Source organism: Acipenser ruthenus, chromosome 25 (assembly GCF_902713425.1).
Source record: "Acipenser ruthenus chromosome 25, fAciRut3.2 maternal haplotype, whole genome shotgun sequence".
Taxonomy (NCBI): Eukaryota; Metazoa; Chordata; class Actinopteri; order Acipenseriformes; family Acipenseridae; genus Acipenser; species Acipenser ruthenus.
This window is the reverse complement of record NC_081213.1, coordinates 6859924-6884094: the sequence shown is the minus strand read 5'-3', so window position 1 is coordinate 6884094 and position 24171 is coordinate 6859924. Positions and strand designations below refer to the sequence as shown.

The following is a 24171-nucleotide window of genomic DNA, read 5'->3' as shown; positions in this document are numbered from 1 at the left end:
AACTAAATCATTTACAATAGTATTTTACTTTTGTGAGTTTTTAGTAAGCAAAACAAGTCTAAAAAAAAACAAAACAGAATCAAATAAATAAAATAATATTAATACTAATTCACCAGGCTAAACTTAAGATATGTTTTCAGGTTTTGTTTTGTGCTTATTTATAATTTTACACGATACAACACCAAATCAATGATTGCACCTTCTATCAATCTATCAGCACACACTGTTGGAGAAACCGGCTTAAAAGTGCTAAATACAGTTAACGTCCACACTACACCGTTTAATAATGTACTCGAGACCACCTCGGGGGGTAGTCTAGAGTCCGGTTCTAAATTAGATCGCATCAGGTGTGCAGTTTGTGAGAAGTGTGGACGCTGTAATACCGAACTACATTTTTTGTGTATCCTCCAATATCCCAAAATGCTTTCTGATATGTTTTGGCTCATGGATATTACAAATACAGTACTCAGAGCAGATGCCTGAAAGAGTTGAGAACGACTGTCAATACTGCTGTACCGTATACAATTTCTGAGGTTTGTTGTAAAATGGTGGATCATGAAGTGACGTGATCATTTGCCAAAGTCAAGGCATATGGATATCTGGAGGCTCCAATTTGCCAGGTTGTAAACATAAAATACAGTGCATGGTGGGATAATGTCATATTAAATCACACAGTCCATTGCACTGCTGGGAACTGTAACCAAATTATTTTAAACGTCTTTGTACGCATTAAACCCGACTAAACACGAAACGGTACTTTGGTGTGGACGCTTTGAGCTGTATTAATAAAAACGTTTTTGAGTACGGTTCTCGAGATCGGTTATGTAGTGTGGACAGGGCCTTAATATTGTCATATTCCAAACTGAAGTATAAAATACAAGCAATAACCAAAAGATCTTCAACAGAATAAATTGGGAGCCAGTTTGACCCATTACTTCAAGCGCTGCACAGAACAGGACCAGAGGACACAGCTGGAAATTAAGTGGAGGCTTATTAGGAGACTCTTCTTCACACGTAGAGATGTGAGGGTATGGAACAGGCTACCTAGTCATGTTATTGAGACAGAATCACTTGGGTCCTTTAAGGCCCAACTTGACAAAGTTTTGAGATCAATCAGCTTTTAGGAACCGGCGAGCACTGATGGGCCGAGCGGGCTCCTCTGGTGGGTCAATGTTCTTCTGTTCTCATCTGCAGGCCTCAGCTCGTCTATCAGCTCTATGATTTGATGTGATCCATACACATTCATCATGCTCCAGACCTCTGTTAAAATTAACTGTTTATATCAAACATATTTGGTAATATTAATTGGGTTAATAACTTAAAAGAGTTGGGGCTATTTATAGATGACCTCCATTATACATTTTTTTCAGATAAAAAAATACAAAACTTTTTATCCCTGTTAAAATTCTGTATTGTTTCCAAAGAAGAAAAAAAAGTCTTCTGTGCCCATCGCTCTGCTCTGACTTGACTGACACAGTGTCAGTAATGAGAAAAAATAACCATGACACATATCAACAATATATACAGTATAGTATAGAAAAAGAAATGGCAAGAATTGTTTAATCACAATTTAATAAGCAGTATAAGAAGTGTGACATACAGATGGGTGGATGTACAGACAGACAGATCCCTAGAATGTGATGCTCTAAATAGTTTATACTCAGCAATGTTAATAACAAGTTTCAGGACAATTGGATACGCTGCTCTCTATATCCCTGCAGGGGATATAAATAACAAATTAATAACATACAAATTATGATTACTAGTAATTAGTATACAGTTACAAAATATTATAATTGTAAGCATTGAACCAAAAAACTTCTAAATGGCAGGAATTATTTACAAAATATGTTTTAAGCTTTCCAAAAATCCATTTAATTGCTGGAATCCGTATGAATTGTTCTGGAGGGAAAAGGGACGTTCCTCAAGGCTTTCCAAGTTCAGGTGGAAATATACAGCAAAGTCTGTTCACCAGAAGGGACAGATATATCAGCAGTCAGTTATTTGTGCAGTTCTAAATGAAACCCATGGCTACAGCCCTGTCGCTCAAGCAAAGCTTTTTAAAAGCACTCAAATGAGAGGTGCTTCTGTAGTGGGTGGTGTTGTGTGATGCACCACCATTATGGAGTCTGACCCCTTTTGGTGAGATGAGGTTAAAAGCTCCATAACCACACCCGTAAAATAACCTCTTTTGTAAACTGGTTAAGACGCTCACTTGCTGTGGGTGTAGTCGCCGGTTCATACACAGTCTCTGCCCTGTTAAAGTACAGACAGACAGACAGAGATCAGCAGATAGATGGAAAGATCCGGATTTTCTTAATGAAAAGCAGACAGGAGGCCCTTTCAAGAAGTGTCAGAATGACACAATTAAGTGAAAGTCAGCTGTGAATGAGGCATGATTGTGTCCCTGTTATTATCAGCCATTTGGCTGGGCTGTGTAACAGCTCTGCTCAACACAAAGCCTCGCTCACTGGAGCTGCAACACTGAGAGTTAATAGCTTTCACAACCTTATCATGAATTATTGATTCCTCTGCTAGATACTGGGCCTTCATGGGCTTCATTGTAGCTTTTTTATTCTGGGGAGTTAAACGCTGGCATACCGGAACAGAAAGAACTTGAGGACAATTTATGTGCTACCAGCAGTTTGAAAACACATATACACTGAAGTAACATATTATTAATGCAGTACTATAATCTGATTACACTTTTTCAGTATCTTGCACTGTAATGGTTAGTTCCTTTTTCAGACAGTTAATGAAATATGGTAGTAGAAAAATAACAGTTACTTTTCATTACATTTTAACAAAAGGACTGCAGCTACTGCATACATTACATGTCACATGTTTTTTTTTTTTTAATAGCATCTTGCTACAAAATAGCATAAGAAGAGGGAACGAGGGGGTTTCATAGCTAAATCTTCAAAGAATATTCCTAGCTGCAGCCTGACAAATAAAACATTTAAAAATGTATATCTATATAAAATGACAATTGTGCCTGAGAAGTAGCTATTTGTAACTTTAACTAGTTACAGTTTTGTTCAATTAACTTGTACCTGTAACGGATTACTTTTTAAAAGTAACTTCCTCAGCACTGACTATACAGTATATGTCTGCACTTACTAACCAGCAAAGTGGAAAGTGATGTGGCTCATTGTGTCGAATACACTTAGCTGCAACCCCCAACTTCTCTGAACGTAAGCTGACATGACTGAGGAGTGATCACGTATCATCCAGAACAGTTCACATTGCATCTGTGGCTTTAGTAGCAAGGGTTTCGATTTATGTTGTCCAATGCTTTTATAACGGTGCACCATTTTTAGAGAAGGTCTGCAAAATTCATACCAATTTCTGTAAACCTCGACAGCAATTTCTGCATACTGTGGAGAACTCAATGGGCTTCTGAGAGCACTTCTCTTTCATACCAAACCCTTATTCCTTCATCCTTGACCTCTAACCAGTGCTATTCCCCCAGCCTGTAAATTCTGTATTAAGATCACTTGTCAGTCCAGTGCATGACTCTGCACTGTGAACATTATACAGTGTGATTCATGATTCATTTTGCATTGTTTTCAATTCTACTAAATGATGACGTTATAGAGCAACCCTCTGGTGGCCAAACAGTGTGTCAAAGAGTGTCTGTCATAGACATTTTTCCTTTGCATATCATCCTCCACGTACCCTCCAGTTTCCATGATGCTCCGACAATGTTGTGCGAATAATGAATCACCCTGTATATATTCTACAGTAACATGCTATATTTATTTTCATAGCAGGACATTTTTATAAGCACATTTTCCTTGCTTTTATTGTCATTATTTTATTCTGCAATCACGAACTGTCCCAAACCTGTGTATGTTATTGTTCATCCTCCCCTTGCTTTAAAAATTACATTTTTTAAGTTGCTGGGTGTACATTATATGACACAAAGCCCCAATTCTGACATAAAGCATCTAAAACGAATACAATTTCAAATCTGTTCATAATGCGAGCAGCAGAGAGCGAGTGGCTTATCTAATTTCTTGCAGCGTGAAAACCATCAACAAATTACATCCAGAATAATAACAGGCCATTAAAAAAGCATCACTCCTCAAACGCGGGGGCCCCGTGAACACATGAGTCTGTGTCATTAAGAGAGCTGCAAATGGGAAATTGCATGGCAGATTACATTGCAGAGGGACAAAATCTTGAATTAAATTAATTATTGGAGCTGGGAGTGGATTGCCAGCCTACTGCCAGTGATTCGGGTCAAACTGCTGCGCAGAGAATTTAACATGCAAGAGAGGGACCCAATGGAGGTATGAATGTTTCTACAAGGCTTGGATTAAACCCAAAATGTTTCAAGTTATCTCATCAGCTGTTGGAATGTCCAGCTCTCACTATTTTAGTTTTGCACTCAGTACTCCTGCACTTTATCCTGTACACCCTCGATCTGTTAATAAATGTACAAGTTTCGGGAATCAAAAAATGTCTTGGATTTAACTGTATGTTGTCCAAAGTGACCTGCTTTGCGAAAAAATAAATAAATAAATAAAACGCTAGGAAATCAAAACATTGAAAACGTAAATATATCTGTCAATAGAGATTTAAAATGTTAAAAAAAAAAAACAATTAAAGGCACTGTTTCCCAGTTTCTAATCTCAATAAAAACCTGATGATTGGGCATTAGCTTGGTAGTCAACCACCATACAGTAATGCCATCTAAATAACCATAATGGATCTTTACCAAGAAAACCACAGAACACAGTTTTAAATATAAAGATGTTTGGTCATCTGGGAAACCAAAAAGTCACATGATCACAATTTTAGAGGTACAGCTTTTAAAAATCAAAAAGCATGAAGAGTACATGTTGGTGTATTTTTAACATTGATATCATGTGAGATGGAATATTTAGATAGGGGGGTGCTGAGATTAAGTTTGGAAAGGTAACAATTTGACACAGATTTTCTTTGTTTCCAATAATATCAGTGGTCTAGAAACGCCATTTTAGTCTATTGCTGGAATTGTAATAACTTAAGGAAAAGGTTATAAGAAATGATTGTATGAGTAAAACAGCACAAATTCAGATATTTGCATTTCAAAATTGTAACAACAGTAAACCCACAGTAAGCATTTATAAGGAAAGTGGTAAATGTCCATTGTTGGATCTTGGCCAATTGATGAAAAAGCTGATCTGTTATTTGCACTGTTATAATGCAACAATAGTACTGTGGCAAAAATCCCTTCCCTTTAAAATACATATAGCTAACACAATAATTCCAGTAAATCTCATCTAATATGTATTACCCATGCTTCCTAGATCTCACATATTTCTATATGAAAGATTTCTTTAAGGTTCTCAAACCCTCTCAGAGTGGATGGAAGATTTGATTTGATCTTGGAAGGAGGCAAACAGGGAGCACTGCGTTGTCATTTCCTTGCCAATGAGCTGGAGAGGGGAAATCAACTAGGATTGGATTGCTGCACCAGCCACAGCACCACCTACTGGTCAGTGCCAGACGTGGCCAAACATAAAGACCAGTCAGGCTAAACTCTTTCCTCTAGGGTTCAGTAGCTTGACAACATCCAGTGCTACTGCTGTGTGAAAAGAGGATAGACGATGGTAAGGGCATTAGTTGATCTTCTGTCCTTCTAAGCCAGTACGTGGGTTACATCAGTGACGCGGCATTTTGAACTGCAGAGAAAAATTGCAAATAATGTGCCTTTAAATCCATGTCTGTATAATAAGCAAACATTGTAAACCCTGCATCCTAAAAAGGAGCTCTATAATACCCCATGCTCAGCTCTCCAGTGCTCTAACCCTACACCTTCATAATAAGCACAGGTCTAAACATTCTATTCTCATCTCTCAAGCACTCTGTCTCCAATATAACAAGAACACTGGTCTTAACACTCAATTGTACCTGCATAATGAGCGCTGGTCTAAATAATCCACTCTCAGATCTGAGGCACGGTCATTAGCCTGCGCCTTAATAACGAGTGCTTGTCTAAACACTCCAGCGCTGCTAACCTGCTCCTAATAAACACAAATGAGAAATGCAGAACTACATTCTAATGCAGTGAAAACGAATAATTGATGAATGGGTGACACCAAATTCTGGGGACAAGACAGTGCTTGAGTATGCCCTCGCCCAGTAAGGAAAAGGCAGGTATGCACAGCAAACTGAGAGGGGGGTGGGGGGGCAGGCTCAGTGCTTTCTCTCTCTCTCCCTCTCTCTCCCTTTCTTTGTCCACGTTGGGAATGAAGCCTTATCACCAGCAATGAAGCTTAAGGCTGCTCGAGTGGACTTTGCAATGCAAATGAAAGGTAATTAGAAAGCCAGATGAGCGTAAGTAAAAACAAAGATCAGCTTGTTTTTACAAGGAGCCTCACTAGGGTGTCTGTTGATGCTGGAAACGCCTGAGGTGGGGTGAAGTTGTGTGTGTACGATGTGGCTCGTTTAGTGTTTTAAAATTAATTTTATTAAATGATTTTTGTATGTGTTTAAAACGTTAAAATGCTGAACCACGGCTACCTTTTTACTGCTGTAAAATGTGTTTGTGGTTGACCCAGTACTGACGGCTCACGAATGCAGGGTTTTATTTAAACTGACATGGTGTTTTTTTATGATAATGCTTTGTATCTTTATTTTAAGCTGGGAATCAATTAAGGTTTTGTTGGTTATATTAGATGAGGAATCGCTCTGTGGCATCTTAATGTATTTATTGTGTCTAGCCTTGCAGTGTTTTATATGGAAAGTGAGAACAATTGTAATAGAATATTGAAGTGATGGTTACAAAATCTAAATGTTTATATGGCCAAGAGACAGATTCAATCACCATTCAATTCAGTCCCATCTACAAAAATGCAGCTATTATATACTGTGCTGTGTGTTAGACATATAATGGGCCTAATTCAATTAACTGGGAAAAGGCATTTTAAGAAAATATAAATTAATGCAATAAACAGGGCAAATGATGCTTAAACACTACATATATATATATATATATATATATATATATATATATATATATATATATATATATATATATATATATTGTGGTTTTATTATTATTATGATTATGATTATTATTATGTATGTCGTCACGTCTGGTAGCTTGGGTTTATGTCTGTGCATGAATATCAGTGAGTTAAATGGTATGTGTGTGTGTGCGTGTCTGTGTGTGTATGTGGGGGGGGTGCGGGTGTGTGTGTGTGCGTGTCTGTGTGTGTATGTGGGGGGGGTGCGGGTGTGTGTGTGTGCGTGTCAGTGTGTGTGTGTGTGGGGGGGGGGGGATTCACTGAGAAAACGCTTCAATTACAAGGACCTGACTGTGCTTTAGCATGCCTGTAAATGCGTAGGATAGCAGTGCATTTACTGGAATGAAAATGGCTTATGAAACGCATCTCTGTGTTGCAGGGTTAGAATTATTTCCATTATTTTCCTGCTAATGCTTTATGCAACAAGAATAAGATAGTATGCGAATAGCTTCTGCATTCAATATGGTATTTCTACTGATACTGATAACTGACTTATTCCAACCCTTTTCAGTATGAACAACTGTCTATATTACTGTGGTACCAGTGGCTGCATATTTCTCATGAATTCCACCAGAGTATCATTTAGAGTATCATTTAAATATCAGCTATTCCGTTGTAATTTCTATTTGTAAATCTGTGGCTAAGGGGACATAGTGTAGGCGGTCGTGCCACACAACATAGCAATTGAAATTGAAAACTGATCAGTGTAGATGGTACAAGCATAAAAGCAAACAAGCCTTGAGTAAATATGACCTATTTAATATTATTAACCCTTGGTTTTAAAATCTTGTGATTTTACGTGACATATTATAGTTTGCACTACAGCTTCAGAAGCCCTGTAAAGAGTTAATTTCCCTAGTAACAATACAGCAATGGTACATATACAGTACACAGAAACGTTTCTAACCTCTGAGGTGCTATAATGTACGTTATCAAACACATATCCCTCTCTTTCTCCAGCTCTAGGCTTCTTCCTTGCTGCATTATACTTTTATTGATCACTGATAATAATGACATGCAATTGCTTGACAGTTTACCCTATGACCAATAATTAGTTCTCAGCGTAGCCCTCGGTGTGATTGAGACTCAGTGTCTGAGTTTATGGGGTAGCTAATGATAATGCAGCCCCGTGCCCTGTCTGCTCTTAGCCTAGCACTACATTTACGGGGACTCGAGTTATTTTTAATTAACCCAATATTATGTCCACTCTTATTCGGGATAAACAGATCGCAAAACCCAAGGTCAACTTACTAGGCATTTACAATCGTCAGGCAGATAGTAATACAGGGATATGAATAGGCATCATTCGGCTGCTTGCCTGAAAGTTTCAGCTAGTTACTGGCATGTATATAAGCCATATTTAACAAGCTATTTGAAATGCATTCCTACCTTTTTAATTTATGGCACAGCTTGAACAATTTATTTTGCTTGTTTTTTATTGTTATTTATTTATTTGTTATTATCCAGGACCATAACTATTAAACACTCAATAGTGATCACTTTAGAAATGCGAAAAGAAACCAAATATATTCAAAATGTTTCTTTCAGTATTTCTTAATTTTTTTTTGATGTGCTTGTGTTTATTTAAATGTAGGGTAGTTTGCTGCAGGATAACCTCTCATTTATTACAAGCACTTCATCCATAACTTCAAAATGCTCAATCAAAACAAAAGATAAAACTTTATTTCTTATAATACCAGCACTTTTTGTTGTAAATATACAGCAGTAATGACAAAATACAATTGTAATACATGATACATACAAAACCAGAATAAATAAAAAATGTGTTCATTTAATTTTGGGATTATATGGTAATATATTATTCAGAATAATATTATTATGATGCATGATGCTGGTTATTTTCAACAGGAAATGCTTATATTAAAAAAAGAGACTGAATCTACATTTAAATAAATAAATACATAAATAATCAAACAAGTACATCTATTAATAAATAAAAATATAGGCAAACAAAAAAAAAATCTACAACGGCCTTCTCTACTGTGCAGTTGTATTTAGCTTTTAATGTATTTCCTCACACTCACCATCTTAACACAGCTTGAAAATACCAACAAAAAAATGTATCTTTAGAGTGAGGTTAGATGCTAATTAAAGATGAATGTGGTTTTCTTGTCTGCTGGTGCTGCACAACCCATAGTGTCTGACATGTGCTTAATAACCTGAATACAGGGAGGGGTGCATGAAGCTGTGGTGGCTTTATTTCTCTGGTCACATGATGTGCCTGAACCCCATTTCAGGAAAATGCTTCCACAGTTTAAGGTAAAGCCACATTTAAAGACAAGTACGTGCTCCGCATAGGCCAATGTGAAGCTTATAATCTATGCAAATTCAGGTTTTAATTTATGGAGGGCAGGCTTTCTCAAGATTAGTCTTGCATGTATTTATCATCTGCTTTGATTGATTACTTAACATGGAGGGAAAATGCTAATTTGACCAAAAAAAATCACGCTTGTGGAAAAAACAATATATGCATGCATGTAAGGCCATGCTACTTTTATTTTACCAGGAGAGAAACTTGACCAGGAATATTAAGCATAATGCAATACCTTTAAATACACTGTCCTTCCATTGCAAAAGGGAAACCCAGAACGGGTTATTAACTAACTGTCTCTGTGGGTCTACCTTATAGGGAAGAGGGTTTAGAAGAATAGTTTGAGAGGAGACAGCCCGTGAGGAACGTGCAAGGCGGGAGGTAAGGGGAGGGGGCAACAGGAAGGGTGACGGCTGCCGGCGCGTGTGTGGTTCCCCCCCCCCCCCCAACCCACCCCAACCCACCCCAACCCTTACAGGCAGTCTTGTGACCCTGCCGTCGCTCCCAGACATCAATTATGCAGATGTAAGCAGGCTGGAAAAAAGCAACAAAAGCTCAGCGGGGTGAATGAGCAAGAAAGAGATGGAGGGGTTGAGAGGAAAAACTAATAATTGTGGAAAAAAGTAGACCAGGAGATACATAGATAAAAAGATTGCTAGGCATAAAAATTGAATAGATCTATCAATTTCGCATGCAATTAAGTAGGTCAGCACCATCAGCTATCTATCTGCGTGCTGTATTTTACATTGTTTTCTCTGATATGATCAAATCTTTATGACAATCTTGTTGTGTATTTCCAATGTAAAGATCTATAGAATTCAGTAGATTGAGAATGGCCCTACAAGAATCGTTACAGAATACATGCTGTGTTCATAAGAGATGTGTAACACTCGCTGCGTCCCGATTGTTTCGATGCATCACGGACCATAAATACATTTCCTAACTTTTACTTGGGAGCGTATATCAAAGAGAATTTCTCTTCTAAACACTGCAGTGTATCCAGATCATTCTGCCTCTGTTCCTACAATACGCCACTCGTTTCAATCAAAGTACCTGCGATGCTGCAGATACACACTGGGATGTTAAGAAGAGAAATTCTCTTTCTCCAGGCAAACGTTCCTGAGCAATTCCCCAGATGATTTACCAATAATGAATAAAAGCCATTGGGATTGTGTTGAAAAATATATCACATACAATTCATTTCTTGTGAACACTGCAGGGGGTTCTGCAACACTTTCAGATCTCCCTAGACTTTGCACATTTTGCCCTCTAAAATACAATACAATTACAGACAGATGTACAACAGGAAGTGATGTGCTTTCCCAGGTCAGCTGGCACTTCTTGTTGTCCCCTCGACTGGGTCATGGAAGAGGGACTCTGCTGCCCGCTATCCTCAGACTGTCCTTCCCAGCTGTGTGGATTAAAGTACCAGCTCAGACAGAGAGAGAGAACCCGAGCCAGGCCTGAACCGCTCACCTTCTGCCCTACAGCCCTGAATGCCCAGCTCGCTAAGCTACTCCTGCCCTAGATACACAGATTTATCGCATCTAATCTCTCAGAACCCTGCAGACACAGCACCTGCCTGCTCATATCTGTGTAACACTCTGGTTTTAACCCCTTAATCGCTACAGTACCACCAACTATTTATGACATGGTGGACTGTGCATAACCAAGCTAGAGAAAGCAATTCAAACAGAAGGAGGCTAGATGTGTGTTTTGGTTAACTTTATTTAAAATAAATTAAAAACAATATATTTATGATTCTTAGATCAACTGAACTATTGAACCAAACATGTTTTTATTTTGTCAAACATTTAAGAAATAAGGAATGTACCACTGTATAAGAGATGTGGATGATGTCATGATTATATCAGAATAGAATGTTCATTCCAAGAGGTTCCAAAGTTCCTAGTTTGAAGATAAACTCGCGGTCCCTTTGTTTCCAAGCAGCATTTGTTCCATAGCACTGCCTGATCGCACAGATGGTGATGTCTTCAGCATTGTGATTATCATTGGTGATAATCGGGGCTACTGGAAATGTGGTCTCAAATGCTTCGTAAATGTCCCACAAAGTGGTCTGCTAAACACCTTTTCATTTCCCCAATGTACAGTTTGTTGCATTTCTTGCAGATAACGCAGGATACTATTCGTATAGAGGTGCATGTAAAAGGTTAATGGATGTTGAATGATGATTTAGTTCCTCTGATCTCAGTTTGGGTGTTAATGTATTTACAGGTAGTACATCGAGGTCTATTGCATGGAAGTGTGCCTTTTAAAAGTTCCCCAGAAGAACGAATCTCGCTGTGGGTTACATATTCTCTTAGATTCTTGTCTCTTCTATATGATATCAGTGTGGGAGTCTTGAAAATAGGCGCTGTAGATGTAAACATTAAGTTTCTTTGCATGAATTTCTGTATCTCTGTTGGTAGGGTGATAAGTGAGGACCAGAGAAATTCTTTCACCTGCATGTTGTTTACAGTTATTTCTACACAGCTGAAGGGCTTTTGACCAAAATGTCCTAAAATAAATTATTTCGTAATCATTTAAACTTACACCACACACATAGCACATATTTCCATCATTGGCTTACCAGCCTGCTTAAATACTTTAACAAAGCTATACTCAAAACATATGGACCACTACTCCACACTAGTTTATGCCACTGTAAATGTCTGTCAAGATTCAGTTGTGATGCAATCGTGCTCCTGTAACCGGGTAGAGAGTAAAATCAGTTCTACGCTGGGCCAATGAGCAAGAGAGGGGCTTGACTTCATCACAGGGATCGGTTCACTTTCTCTAAGCAGGCGTTGCCACTGACATTTCATTGGAAGACAGCCCATGGCCCCACCAGTGGTCGACTTACTGGAACGCAGTTATTTAGCATTGGCCCAGTTTCTAGTTTTCTTATTTTAGACAGTAATGAATGCTGAAGGCCCCTACCACATCAAGATAATTCAGAAAGAGTATGTTGGGGCATATTATTCTACAGCTGACTGTGTCTTTATCATTGCATCGCCCAGCAATACTTCATGACATTGAAATTAGAGGTGATATTTAAATTAGACCACACAGCTGATTCACGTTTGAAACTTAAGTTGAATCCCCATTTTGTTTTTGTGTTACTTTTTTACTTTTTAAAAAGAAATGTGCACTTTGTGGTCCTAGTAATGTATTTCTGAGATAAAAGCAGCACAGTATATATTACGATGTTGTGAACTGATGTTATATAAATTCCATTTTTACCTTTTCACCTCAGTCACATTAATAGAACATCATTACTATAAAACACTTGACAGTTTCCTACATTCTTTAAAGAAAACTATATGTGACAAGATAGCGCTGTGGGCTCAGGTGTTACCAGCAGGGAAGGAGACTCAGACATAGGGAAGCGGCAGTTTAAGTGCTAACATGCACTTTAAGAAACAAAAATAACACAAAAGTTCAAACAAAAAGGCACAAAGGCAAAAATAAAGGTCTAAACAAAACATAGGCTGGGCAGAGCCTTCACAGAACTTCTAAAGACACTATGCTGAAACAACACAAGTTCACTCACCAGACTCCTCTCCCCTAATGGTGCCCTGTGCTCTCCATTTATAGGATGTGGCTGCTCCCAATTAGCACCCATTGTTCAATTAGGAGCAGCCACATTCTCACACGTTTTTGGCAGAGACAGGAATTAACCCCATCCCTGCCAGCCACCACCAAAACACACACCACCACAATATTTATATTAAAACGATACAATATTTACCATTTTCCTACAGTTATAGCTGTAAATCACACCTGCTTGAATATACATTTCTTTAATTTTCTGTAGATTTCTATACAAATCTATAGATTTCTTTAGGGTTTTTTATATATATAAGCTGGGTAATAAAAACAAACTAAACAATTTTTGCTTTCTGAAAACTGCATAGAAGGCTAAACTATGGAAACCTTCCAGTGAATTAAAGTAGTGTGCAAATTTATTAGACCTTTGTCATTTATATTCTTTATATACCTACCTGCACGAAAACCTCAGATGGGAGAGTTTAAATTTCCGCTCAGTAATCAGTGATATAGAAACAATAGGCACTCATGTGAAAATGTTAGACCGCTTTGTGCTTTAATTAGACATCTTAAACAACTTCTAAAAAGTTGGGGCTATGTATTCTCTTACGATGTTCAATGAATTGCATATGTGGCCCATTAAAGTAATCAATTAAATTAGACAATCACTAATTTGCCTATTTTGACAATTTTCATTTCCAGTGGTTTGATTTCATATGCGCAATATATCAAAACAACAGCAGCAATGGGGTGTTCAAATACATTTGCAAACATGTGGTGTAATTTTGAACATAATAGGGAGACACTGCAGCTTCAAATGTATAACTCCTGGTATGTTTACATACTGCATCAGACTAACTACTTTGGACTTAAGTGTACTTTAATCTTTGTTATACAGATACCAGTCTATTACCCTGAAGAAAGACCAGCAATAGCGTACGCAGACCACAACATTATCAGCAATGGCAACACAATGGATTGGGAGCCAATCCAACACTGTGGTCTTGATATGGGATCACACCAATTCTGGTTATGGTACTGTGGTAGTGCAATGGATTACCAGTTTGTATTGCATTTTTCTATTGTGATACCACTGGCATACAGATGGATGCTTGAACAGGCAGACTGACAACTCCCCACATCTCGGAATCTGATATTTTCAATAATTGACAATCGGATAATTGTTTCTCTAGATATATGCAAACATGTAAGTGTGACTTACAGATGGACGTACCGCCACTATGATTACTACTATTGTTATTTTTCATGGGGACTGGTTCTGCAAAAAAAAGGTTTGAGAAAAGGCCTCTTCACTAAGTGTTTGCATCTGCAATGCCGCATGTGAGTTAGTTATGCAGTGTTCTTTATTTCAAACGCAAGTTTAGGAGCATTTCAGAAGCAGTCCCAGTGGTATTGGTGATGGAATTTGTAAGCATGGTAAATAATACATCTAAGCATATACACAAAATAGAGATCGGTAGAGATCACACATAATATAATATCAAACCGTTTAGATAATATAAAGTAGCCAGGCTTCTGTTTTTTGCCCCAGTTAAATATACGCGTATGTCCAGTGTTGTTAAACTGTAACTGTTTCTCATATTGGGTAACTACATTTATTATCTATCAGAACGGTCTGCCCTAGTTTTTACACTCACACAAGAAAAGACTCATTTTAAAAGGCTTAGCAGTGCCCCACAACCATGGTCAATTTTTAAACTGCAATATGATTCCTGAAACTTTTTTTAATTTTTTTATTTAGCTTTCATTGTATTATTTGTCCTGATCTGTTCTGATTTTCTGGCACAATACACCAGACTGAACACAGATTCCTTTTTTTTTTTTTTTTTTTAAAGTACAGCCTACGTGCAATTATATAACAACCTGATTTATTAAACTAGAACATTAAAGCCAATGTTTGCACCAGGCAAAGCAAATCGGATTGGAGGCGGGCAAAAAGAGAATGCTTTTTTTTTCTCTCTCTCTCAGTGTTGCAATCCTTCATACTGGAACATTACTATTCCAGCATGGTTTCCAAGGTTCCTTGCCATTGTGCGGTGCTACATGATAATTTTCATATCACGCTTTAAGGCAGCGTCAAAATGCAATTCTCCTTATCTCAGAGCTAAATATTTTGTGTATTCGGAGAAGCAATACATGTTTCATATTTCTAATTTCAAATAAATAAATAAATAAATAAATAAATAAATATATATATATATTGGATAACAAGTGATCTGTATGCAGTACATTGCAGAAAATACTCTGCAAGCACATACTCTGCAGGTTTCTAGGTCACAGAATCTAGGTCCGTACCGAAAATTACAGTACTGTGTAAATTGCATATGTGCAAGATATTTAACTTTATATGAACTCGTAAGAAATATAGTATGTAAATACTACAAATTATTTACTATGTATAGACAACATTAAATATATATATATATATATATATATATTATCTCAAATAATATACTGTATTCTCATGACACATGGGTATGTTTGTTTGTTTCAGTGTCACAGAAACTGTCAAATAAATATTTACTGTGTTTTTTTTATGTGTGCCATATGCCTCATATAGAGGATACAAACATGCTTGTGTGGCATTAACACATTCATTTATAAACATATACTAACTGCTAACTCATGTCATGATATTACTGTGCCGTTAGATTCATTGCAGTGACAAACCACAGCAAATACAGTACTGCCTATATGTGTATGAATCTAGTGTGTTCTACTTATTGCACATGTTCTGTCAGATTCACTCAGATTTAGATACTGTTATTTGATAATTGCACATTATTAACTACATTAAATTAGGTCAATTAAAAGTTTTAACAAAAAAGGTACAGCAACATTGCATTCCATGCAGTTAAAATACTGAATAGGATGAACATCTGCAGAATATTTGCTCTGCACTGCAAGGAGGAAAACTCCCTGTGCAGGATTATTCCAACGGTTCATTTCACAAATGTACCAATAAAATCTACAAAACAAACAAAAGAAAATCCTAAAAAGCATCTTTCAGGTATTTCTAAATTCATTCGAGTCTTTAAATACAAAAAAAACAGAAAAAAACATGCCTTTATAAAAATGTACAACTGGAAATAAAGTGGTGCTCTGTATTGTAGTGAATATGGTACGGGCATTGGTAATTCGTCATTGGTATCATGCATTTCATTCTGTATAATTGATGGTTTTCAGAAGTGCAGGCGTATCTGCTACACTGCAAAGTGCTGCAATGTACACAGAGGCGGCTCAGTGGGGGATGGTTACTGTGCAATTTCTAAGTGGAATAAAAGCAGGATGGTTGCGTGCAGAGAGTAGAGATCCCGAAAGCTGTCCTGACAGAGCCCCGGCTAATCCACCACGGCCTGCATCTGTGACAGTGCTGCACTAAATACATTTACCAACGTGCTGTACACTCGGCATCATCAGCACTTACTGCTAAACAGCATGGAAAACAGAAGCACATTGGATCAGTGCTGGGTACCCAATACGCACACATCATGAGCCCAGTGGTATTTTATTAAGAGACATGTACAGTCACCGTGGCACATGAAGCTATTAACAATCGGTTTTGACAAATAGTCAATCCTATTTAGGATAATGGTTTAATGTGGGAATAAACCAGTACATATTTATTGAAGTACTAAAAGCCACAAGGAGAAAGACTTGAGACATTAAAATAGAATGCCATTAAATATATGGTATGCTTTTTAAGAGGGAAATACAGGTACATTTTTTCAACCTAATAGCGGGAGACATGGTAGGTTCTGCTTTGGTTTAAAAGGCGCTCAATAGTATCCAGTGTACACTCTGGACCTAGATCATGGTATACATGTTGCGTGGGACTAAGGAACAGCTAATGTATCTGTGATGCCTACCACAGAATGATAGATGTGGTCGCATGGAGAGGGCAGATTTAAAGAAATGAATTGCAGATATTGATTGGGTCCTCATCTGCCTTCAGAAAGGGGGCTCTGGAGAGCAGACGTGCGGAGATAGTTAATTTGGGAAATGAATTGCTGTCAAGTGGATTCTGATTCCAATCAATCAAGGTCAGGAGAGCGCCTGCGCACTCCAGCGCCACTGCAGCAGCGCTTCCGCGTGCTCCAGCAACACAGCGGGCTGCTCTTAAAGGGACAGCGCTGCAATAAGATTACCGGATATAGTCCGGGATGCTGCAGTTAGACCCTGCATAGGGTTCTGTATGATACAAGCTGAGACAGCCACTCTACAAGAGTTCAGAATGGCTACCCGCTCTAACCTTGAGTGGGTGTAAACTAGTCTGTATCATACACAGTACCCAGTGATTTTTTTTGTAGTATATACTGTACTTAAATAAGGATAATTAAACGGATTAGCTCATTTTAAGGTGACGTCATTTCTATCTGATGCAAACTATTTGATGCAAGCACCTGATGCAAATATATTTCAGATGGCTGTAGCACGTCAATATTAGGGTCTGCTATATATTATAGAACTATAACAAGCAATTTTTCTTTACACCTTCTTTTGGCACCTTAATAAATTTGATGCTTTTTTGGATTTGGGTCAGAAATAGTGTTTAATTGAATCACATTTTTTTGAAAGGAGAAAAATAAATATCTGTTTGTTATGACAAAATCTCAACCAAACAACTCAAGTGGTTGGTTTCTGATTCTATGATATTAACATGTTTTTAATTAAAGACTGGGGTAAACAATAATGTTTCTGCTACATTAACAAAACAGAGACATTTCAACCCACCAAACCCACCCACAACCATGTAAAGTAAATGTGATGATGAACAGCGGATACAAATGAAGGACAAGCTCTCTGCAAGAAGGACAGTTGGCCTTTCTGATAATGCAGAGCCAGGGTAGTTCTCAACAGTTGCCAGTTGTAGGAAATCATCTTTGTTTCAAAAGGCAGATTTGCCCCTGAGCGGAGCTTATCAATCATTTAAGGAGAATATGAAATGACAGGGACGGTTATTTTTATTCTTTATGAAAGAGCAGTATGAGCAGAATATGGTACTACATGACATTTTCTTGAGGGAATGGAACAGTAGAAAGGGGTACCATGATGGTAACATTTTCATAGTCTGTCATACCAAATGATTCATACTGGTGATGTTTCTGAAAGGGTACTGTGCATTTGGTATTACAATATTATGCTGTACCACTGTTGAAAGAATGCCTTCTTTGATGCATTAAATACAGTTTGTTCACCAAACTTGGAATTCAGGATACCCACAGGGTTTAGTTGTAGACTCATACAGTAGTGAATGCTTTTTGATAATCCCTTTCCTCTGGATTGACACACGGCCAGTTACCAATTTAACACCAAATCAAGCACTAAACTGAAGTTTATTACTATTGTTATTATAATCATTATTAATATATTACTATTATAAAAAGTGCTTGTAATGGTTGTAACCATACACTCACAGTGGCCTACGAGAACAATGTGCCGGTAACTACATGCGCATTGTGGGATATTACGGCTATTTTTTAGTCCATGTCCATCCACAAATTCAGACTTTTACTATTTAAGACTGCATATACAGTATAGAAGAGTTTGGTTGCTTACTGGTCTTTGTAATTGTTGTTGTGCGGAAGAGCACCCTTTTACAGTAGATTTCAAACAAAGCTATTGTCTTTCCTCTTACTTTTTTTTTTGCATAATTAGCAAAATATTTTGGTTGTTCACTTAAAATGTTGCTGCAGTTTGGAATGTTGTTATAGTGAACTTGATTCCAGGAACAGAGCTGAAGAGTAAACTGCAGTCTAACTACTTCTCTGCAAGCAGAGGGTCAGAGGTGAGGCTTGACACACATTAGGGGATGGTTAAACGATGAATCAAAAAGTGGAGGCAGAACTGCTTTTATTGTCGTATCGCTGCAGTGTCTATACTGTAGATGTAGACAGTGTCACCGAGAAGAACATGGCTCTGAGGAAAAAAGGAATCAAAACCATACTGTCTTATATACAGTTCTGATGAAGGTCTCATATGTAGTCGTGTAGCCTTTTTCTAATAATATTTTGTTATTTAAACATACAAGCTTATCAATACCTCCAGCATGATTCAGTTTATTTACTGTCTATTGTTCCATTCAGACACACAGTGTCTAATAGTATTAATGCCCTCAGAAGCAGTCTTTAGCATCTGGCGATGGCCTTCTTGTTATGTTAAATAGCCTTGCCTTTGGTTCGGGACATTAAATTCACAAGACAGGCATTACCAGATGGTGAAGATTGCTTCATCCGGTATTATTGCTTCATTAAATCATTCACAAACCCGAGAACGTCGTTGTCTTAAACTCCCTTAGCTTTAGTTTTGAAAAGGCCAGATAAAGAGTTTTGGTTTAGGTGAACGTGTTAAAGATACTCGAAAGCCCCAATTCTTGTTGTAGCCCCACAAAACATGAACTAAAGTCAGTATAAAGAAACAATATAAAGTAAATGTCCTGTCCCTGCTATTAATACGCAATTAGAGATTTCAATTGCTAGTGATACTGCCTGTGAGGGACAATCAGGGAGAGACTGTCAGGCCCTACCTAGGAAATTCTACATGCCCTCAGTGCTAACAAAGCTTTAAAATCAATTAGCCATATTAGATATTTCCCCATTTTCTTCTGTTGAATATATTTTTGCATTTATTTTCAACTTAAACTACAATCTCCAATATGCAGATATTTCAAAAACAGCAATATAGAAGTAAAGGTTGCTGCTGCTTCCTGGTACAAAGTCACTTCCTGTGCTGTAGCTCAGTTTCACTCCAATGGTCTAGCTGCAATCAGGTCATGTGACCAACTGCTCAGGAAGTGGTTATATTCAAGTATGATTTTTTTTTTTTTTTTTATAGATTTGTATTTACAGAATTAAAGTATAAAAAATGAAGAAAGGACCACAAAATAAATGGGCTCAGTGACAATACTGTCAATGTGACAAGAAAACAGATTTTAAGCAAGCTGGTGTATTGCAGTCCTACAAGAATCCTGTTTTACAGTCATGCACAAGCAAATGCTGCGAAATGACCCATGAGTAATCTGAAGTCCAGTGGTTGCAGCTCTGCATCTAGTTCCCTCAAAACCTGAGCTCCAATTAATAATATGTGTGTGGCCGTCTAAAAAGCCTGGTTTGAAATGAACAGAACTGGCACTTTGTTTGAGGAAATGTCTGATGGGAAATGCACACACTTCATGGTAAATTGGTAGGAAGAAATTACACCTGCTTCTACTGGGGAAATTCAAATAAATCATATAGGGAGCTAGGGTTACTCTGTCAGGGATTTCCCAGGTTAGCAGGGTGTAAGGATGCCTACAAGTCTGGGTTATTGTCTTTAACTATTTGATAGCTTTTAGAAAATTGGTCTGAGGAGACATTTTTATTACACATTGCAGCCCTTAATATTTTCAGACACATTTACTTTTGCTCCAGTGTCAAATTGGTTGCACTATTTACGTTTCTTAATATTACAACAATAAGGAATGTGCATTTAAAAAAAAGTACTTAGATGTACTATTTTAAATATATGTAATATTAAATTGTATTAATTGTTTAAATTTCACTATTTTTATTCACAAAAAAAAAAACATTTTTGTATTCAAAAATAATATTGCTGCTGACAGGCTGTTTGAAGGGGCTAATTGAATGAACTCAGATCTGTTTTAGAAGGATTTCTTCAACATATGTCATTTATAATTATTCATTTTGGTGGTATTTATACAGTGAAACATGCTATCGATTTGGCGGTGTTAAACCGACGGTTTTAAAAATAGCAGAACCCTGTTCATTTCTTTTTTTTTTTTATATATATATATATAAAATTGTACCAGCTTGTTTTTTTTTGCTATGTCAGTATCGGCTTCCTTGTTTGTTTTGTCAAAAACTCGACCTGTTCTCTAATTAACTACCCTTGTTGGATCTGTTCAGTTTATGTGCAGTCTCCATTCCGCATTCAAAACAGTTCGATATTGTGTTCTACATTTATCGACTGCAGATAAACAATACGAAATGGTGGGAATTCTTAGCACTGCTAATACCATTTACAGTGTCCGTACGGGCTAGTATAGAACCAGTGGTAAAAATAACAAAGGGAAGGGAAGCATAACAGCATTGAAAGATATCAATCCTCAACAAAAGAGGAAACCGGATATGCAAACATTACCTTCGTTTCAAGAGCCATTCTCATGATGCATTTAGCACCATGCTCCGTTTGCACCCTTTTTTTATTTATTTTTTGTAAAATGAAAATCATAATGTTAAAGAACTAGGAAGGTGCATTTATTTATGCATCACTGCTTTATTTTTAGGACTCAAAAATGAATGCTTTTTGAAATGGCCCCTGTGGGGGGATAGCAAACTACCTTTATTCTTTGGTATATTTTGGGCAGAAATGGCTGGGAGAAGTTCACTCTCAGTGCTAACAAGATTTTTTTTTTTTTTTTTTTTTTATCCATATAATAACTGCCTGCCTTCTCTTCTGTTGAGGTTTCCTGCATGTATTTTCTGCCTAGGCTTCAATATGGAGTTGCAGGTTTTGATAAAATTCAATATAACCTATAATAATAGTCCCCTGGACATAGCCAGTAACCTGTAAGAGTATAAATGGCAGAATTACCATCATCAATCTTAAGCAGCCACAAATGTGAAGTCCAGTTCAGGTTTTGTTATATTCTAAAAACAAGCAAATGAAACTGGTAATTCGGAAGAATGTCCTCCATCAGAAAAGTCTGAGCAGTAATGCAGCTTAATGCAGCAGTCAGTTTGAATTATTGAATTAAAATACCAGTTAGAAAATGTTTGCATTCATGTGGGGTGGTGTTGGGAGGAGAAGGGGGTACTCTGTAAAATAAAATATATAATCCTACTAGAAGCCCCTGAAGCATTCTGTACCTTCTTTAGTTTCCATTCACAATGGAGCTTCTAATTACTTTTTTTAATTATAAACACATAAAATCTACAGACGCACTTACGAAATACAAGGGAGGTCTCCGTTCTTTCATTTTCAACACAGCATGAAGAGCAGGAGCTCTACATTAAAACCCTCGACTCCTCCAATCTCTAATCTGCACATTTACAAAATAAACACTTAAAACATCCCAATCGAATGGACAGAGGAAATAATAATGATATTAAGTGATCCTCAATTTCTATTGTTTGGGAATTAGAATTATGCACAAATGCAAATCTGCGTGCTGTCCTGCAGACCACAAACAGGTCTGTTATGTCAGGAAACCAAACTAGAAAACCACAGTATTGATCTGTAATTCCTTAATAAGTATATTATTACACACTTACCGGTTTTAAAATTGATTTTACATGACTGCATTGCTTCTGTCATTGCATAGCATTTTAAAATATTGGATTTTTTTTTTTTTTTTTTTTTTTAATTATTATTATTTAATTAATTCTAACCTCAAATACCTCATAGACCATTTGAAATCAAATAATAATAATAGTAAAATTATACCAGTAATGGTTTACAGCAACATTGATTAAATAAATAGGTGTCCATAAATAGATGTACCTGTGCAAACCATTTGAATAATTTCAAATGATATAAATGTCAGCTGTTATAAATACTGCCTCTATTTAAATTATTAATGTAGGACCTTTCCTGGACAAAAATACAGAGAGAGAGTTGAATGCTTTGTTACAGGTTTGGTCTCAAAAGAGTCGTTTGATTTATCCGAAAAGTGGTGATATTTGCCCCCTTTGTCTTGTAAATGGGTACCTGTAATACCTTACTTTATTATAGGAATAAACCAAACCAATTATTTAAAAGGGAAATCAAATTCTTCAAGGCAATTGTAGCTTGAAGAATTAAAAACAAAAAGTATTTTAGTATACTAAATAAAATTGATCATCATTCATATAGGTGGCATAAAAATACAGACATTACTATTTATTAAATATAAATGTAACAATGTATCTGCACAAGGAATGAACCGCATGAGTTGGTAAATGTAAATGGATGTCTGCATGTCTAAATCTAAGCACGCGTGTATTTATACAGTATGTGTCCCGAAGCATGTATATTTCTGTGCGTGTCTATACACTTGTGTGTGTGTGTGAATAATACATGGTCACGGCTCATTCTTATTCCAGACCTATTTAAAGAGCTTCTTCGACTATTCGAATTCCTGTATTTGCGCGGCTTAATTACAAAATGTAAAACAATGCACTTGGTTTACTAGCTGCATATTAGGGTCTGCTTTTACAATTAAAATGAAATGGATTTCATTGAAGAAAAAAAAAATACACACAGAACACTGCTGGGTAAAAACGACAAATAGAATAGAGTTGAGCAGGCAAGCATGCAGCTCTGCTCGGACCATGCTGATGCCCAGATCCCTTCTCCATATTGCGTATCGCGCAGGGGGCTGTTTTAGAGATGTAGCAGCAGCACTTACCATCCGGACCTTAAAGATAAGCCGTCCGGAAGACTCCTTAAGCTGACATTCTCAGCAATAATATCCTACAGTGTAGTCAAAGCACTCTGTCTCTATCAGACCCACGTAATGCATCCATGCTAGATGAGCAGCAGGGTTTTTAAATTGCATTAGGTTTGTCTCGTCTGAAGTTAAATAATGAATTCTGGTGATGAAGCATCCTGTATATAGAGATTTATTTCTATATACAGAGTGCAGATGGGTCAAATACTTTTATTAGGCTTGAATAGTGAATGTTTCTTAGAAATGGTATCTCTCAAAATATAACATAACTGTATACGGTATTTTAACTTTATATGCCCAACTATGAAACATATATACACACCTATATTGTATTCACATACTAGGCAGACAGCCGTACAGTGTATGTAGATTTTGATTTCATTGACATTCCAGATACAGTAGTCTGTAACATTACAGTTTCGAGAAACATGAAAAACCATGCCTGACAACTAAATCAAAACCTCTAAAAAAAAAAAAAGAAATTAATCACCAAAACTCGATTTATTTTTCATCTTTCTGCTGGGAATTCATCTAGAGTTAAATAAAAGAAGATGTATTTCCTAAGGTCTGGAATATAGTTTATGTACAGTGCTGAGTTTGTGAAAGATCTCCCCTTCCATACCTATTACATTTAACTTATTCATACCAGTGGACCAAAATCAGCTATTGCAGCAAACATGACCTGTTCCATTGTTATTCAAGAGGGCTCATAACAAGCGAAGTGACTCTTTGTTTATGACTGGATTTATAATTCTACTATTTTTTTTTAATAAGGGAAACTAAAAAAATAAACAGATGAATTTCAGTCGTGATAAACTGGC

General features: G+C 37.0%; 1 long non-coding RNA gene across 1 annotated transcript in view; it reads left to right on the top strand.

Moving 5' to 3' along the window:
- Positions 1–3604: 3604 nt before the first annotated feature.
- The window catches only part of LOC131696698 (uncharacterized), a 34805-nt gene continuing 14238 nt past the window's right edge, over positions 3605–24171 (top strand). Inside the window, exon 1 of the long non-coding RNA XR_009308885.1 lies at positions 3605–6305. This is a non-coding gene — a long non-coding RNA (uncharacterized LOC131696698). The remainder of the gene's footprint in view (positions 6306–24171) is intronic.